This window comes from Taurulus bubalis (genome assembly GCF_910589615.1).
Source record: "Taurulus bubalis genome assembly, chromosome: 5".
Taxonomy (NCBI): domain Eukaryota; kingdom Metazoa; phylum Chordata; class Actinopteri; order Perciformes; family Cottidae; genus Taurulus; species Taurulus bubalis.
Window position 1 is genome coordinate 4,438,866 of NC_136593.1, and position 4,527 is coordinate 4,443,392.

Genomic DNA, 4,527 nt, shown 5'->3' on the forward strand with positions numbered 1-4,527 from the left:
TGACGCCGGAGCCAAAGCCAAACTCACGGAGGGACTTGATGACGTCGATGAACACTGGCCCCATGTGACTGAGAGCTGGATGCCATGTTCAAAGATGGCTTCCTGCTCACCGGGCTCATCCTGCGGAGATGTTTCTCCACGGTTCCTCAGTGTTTTTGTTTTGTTCGGCACAAAAGGATTTCCTCCTTGAGACTCATCCACCTAATAGCTCAAATTCCCATAATGCAAAGACTTTTTTCTGATGCTCAGGAAAATAATATTATGGTTTTGTCGCCTTTTTTGAAGAAGTTTTTGTTGAGGCCAGCAGCTGCAGTCCCAACTGTGACAGAAATCACCTCACAGCCCGACTTCGTTCCTCTGGGTTTCACCTTTTGAAAGAAAGTATTTTCGAGCTTCTTTGATCCCAGTTTACTTTATCCTGTTTTCCTTCATCTCCAGGACATTAGCTCACGTATATTTTGCACTTGATCTGCCTTCTGGACCAACTGGTTTGCTGCCTATCAGCTTTGCTTTTACAACACTTTAATAATTCATTAACTGTTTGGTCTGTTTAAGTTACCCCACATGTTTTGCTCAAAGAAGTCTCCACTGGGAACCTTTAAAAAAAACACTCCTATACTTTTAAATGTATGAGCAGAAAAGACTTAGCAGAGTGAACTTTTTCTGCTATTTTTGCGATTCGATGATAATGAATCATGCTTGAAAAATATGAAATTGAGCATTTGACGAGAAATTCCAGTATTTAACTTCTGTTGAAGAGATTTAGCGAATTTGGAGAAAAAAGTCAGTCAAAGTCCAAAGGTAATAAGTATTCTACGGCTTTCAAAACCAATTAAACAGTAATCATCTCAAACTTGTGTATTTGTGTCTATAATTTGGGAGATTTTCATTCTTCAAGTTTCTTTGCTCCTCAGCATTTCTCTTAACTTGTTCTGTTCCTGAAGGTCTTTAAATCCTTTCTAAAAACCCGTTGAACGGTCTTAAAATCAGTTGTAAAGTCTGAAAACACTGGAGAGAAAACAGATCTGTGTTCTGATGCATCTTTAAAGCCTCTCCCTCTACTTTCATAATGATGTGTTCATGAATGAAGGTGAATACAGAAAACATTCCTGTGCAACTATTCTGCATAACTGAATAAATTTTTTGCGAAAAGTAATATATGAAGAAAACGCGGTTATGACTTTTCCCTCAACTCAATTTGATAAGCCCAAATAGCTGTGCATGATTTGGATTCACGGGAGACGCGGTTATCGGCGCGGTGTCATAATTTTAGCATGAAGTTAATACTTCCAAATGCATTAAACACATATTTAGTGGACTTTCAGCTGCAGCTGCTGTAGTTGTTCCTGGAAAGCTGCTGCAAGGGGAAATATTCAGTGTTTTGTCAGAGAAGCCCTGAAGGAGGAGGAGCCTGTTGTGTATGTACTGTATGTATGTAAAGAATGTACATTACGTTTATTTGTATATGAATGTAGGAACAAAGCCAAGCATGTCTGTGTGTTATACATGTGCTTACACATTACACATGAAATGTGACTTACATTGTCATGGTATACATGTTAGATATTAAAAATGACCATCGTCAGGGTAGTTGTGATGCTGTCAGTTGCTCTTTATCCTGTTGATATGTAGTAGAAGTGTCAGCTAATGTGTGGATTGTCACAAGATCAAAAGCATCAATAAATTGTTTCAAAAGAAGCCATGTCATCGTTTTCTAACGACCAAGCGTGCAGGAAAAGACCACTGGACTTCAGGAGGGTAAAGTTGAACTTCAATCAGGTTTATTCAACAGAGTATCACACAAGCAGGCAATGTGTGCAGCACGGGTCTGTAGGAGGGTCTTCGCTCTATTCCTCGACAGACTGACTCTTGAGGAGAGTGCAAAGCTTTGTATAGTCTCAGAGCATTTGTGATTGGACAGGACTAAGATGGGGGAGTCTCCTGGTTTAGACTCTGAGATCCCCTTGTTGGAGCACAGGGTTGGATCCACCCATCTTGGCTCACGTCTCCTCCAATGGCTCGAGTATCAGTGTGTGTGCATGTTGTTCATGTTGTGCAATCTGTCCTAGCAAACTGTATCTTGTCTAAATGTCAAGCGAGGCCAAATTCTTATTCTAGCAAACTGTATCTCAGCGCTCCCTCATTCCTAGGTCTAGTGATTGGGTGAAATGACCTTGAGTCGCAGACTCTTTGGCGCATACTTCTACAATTGGAGTTTTCCCACTCCTTGAGCAAACTTAACAAGATGGATACCTTGAACACCGATCAGTGAACGGGTGGTTTCTGGTTGTTGGATGTCATAATGAAGATTTGAAAGGCTTCTACCTTTTAGAAGAAATGTCATTGACAGTTATAAACATACAACATAGGGGTTTTTCATTTTTAAACTTTTATTTCTATTAATGTGGATTGTGAGAGGACCGAAGATTGAGCCCTGAGGAACACCGCTATCGCCTCCAACCACGACACACTGAAATTTGTCCTGCAGGCCATTTCTTGACCAGCCACAGCTCCCGCTATCAACTCCAGTTTCTCTGAACATTGTAAGTAATGGGAGAAAGTGTTCATTTTCTATGGTGTCTGTGGTGGAAATGAATACAGTTTCTTTGTGAGAAATCAACAGTGCTTTAAGCACGTTTGTCTTTGAACACTTTATTACAGGATAAGATATAGAAAGATTATAAGGTTACAAGTCATCACACATGATCCATAGAGACAGAAGTCATACATTCAGCTGAACGGTTCAGAAGGTTCTTCCTCCTACGGAGAGGAGACTAAAGGTTCTGACCAAGATCCACGGCGAAGCTGAAGCTTTAATACACTGCAGAGGCCCACTGTGTTCTGTGTAGCAGGGAATAGAGACATACATGTGCATGGAACAGGAGCGATGTGCACCTTAAAAGGAGCACAGGGTCATGTGTAAGTAAAACACTTCTCTCTGGTGTAGCCATAATTGGTCATGTTTAGGCTTGTGTAAGATAGCTCATTTCTCAGAGTGCACAGGATTCCTTTTTCCCCCGACAGTATCAAATTCCTTCGTCTTAATGCTAACGCAGTAAAATATGAATACCCTTTGTCTTTACACCAGCAGCATGTAAAGCAAAGCAAATAAGCTCCATCTTTACCAGCTGCAACATTTACGTGATGAACACTTAAAATGGTTCACTAACTAATCCAGTAATATTATGTAATGCTATAAAGGGCCATTCAGCACACATTTACTGCTACTTTCAGAACATTTTGATGCTGATTTTGTGCATTTACTTAACGGTGCGATTGATAACATTTGTCCACTAGTGGTCGCACTCTTCCTCACCAGAACTATTGTAATTGCTACAATTGTTTGGGTTTTGTCAAGTATGTCTGAAGTGTGCGTCCTCCCTTATGAAACAGCAGTTAGTTTGACATGCTTGTTGGAAATTCAGACAGTAAACAGCTTTTATTTTTTACTTCTTTTTATTTTTTGAGAGCTTTTTATTTTTACTTATCTTTTTAATCTTTTTTTTTATTGCAAAAGTAATAGGTACAAACAAAGGCTTTGAATATTACTATTAAATAAATACAATGAAAATACATGAATCAATCAAATACATACATAACAGCAAGAGCTATCTCAAATGAAGTCAAAGCTATCATGCAATATATTTCAGTGACTTACTTGAGAGTTTCAACTCATTCTTCCAATGATTCAAGCTGGGCTTAGTCCTAAAAGATCTGCATTTATGTATTAAAAAAAACGCATATCTGATATATATATATATCCTTGTATTAATATATATAGTAATATATATTAAGAGAAGAAAACAAATATACATATATATATTTTTTTTTTCTCTCAACCTCTTCAATTCCAAACTTTTCAAGAACATATTATCTTCTAACTGGGTTAAGGTAAAAGTCCTCTAATAGGAAGTTTCAAATATCTCTGTTTGTATATTTTGTGTCACAAAAGTAAATCCTTCTATGAGGAATTTAACTTGTAAGTCAGTCAAATACTTCCTCCGCCACTAAAATCAGGAGATGCTTCACTATTTCATAATTAATAATTAAGTAATTTAGATTTAAACATTGTTTTAATTTCCATCATTCTTTCGTATATTCTATCTATTTATTTTCATATCCTAGAAGAGAAATCCCCATGTAAACCAATTGTCGCTGACGGTGCTGGTTATGTCCACAAGGTGGCGGTAAAACGACATTTAGAGTAACTTTCAGCTGCAGTTGAAATCTTAGTGAAGAAGACCTTTGCTCCAGGAAGAGCATGGCGCGCGATCCTCGGGATGTGTGTTGGTTCGACTCCCTGCGCCGCGGGATCAGGAGGTAACAGCGGAGAGGAGGAGGCTTCTCTAGCCGAGAACACAGCGACACACCAACGGTTTTGTTCGGCGGTTGAGAACACAATAATGGACGACAACCCGGCTCGGAGGGACGCAGCCCGACCGCCGAGGAGGCTGTCGAGCGCCGCGGACGTCGGCCCGCAAGATGGCGAGGTGACCGAGGTGCACGCTGCCCCGGACCGACCGGGGA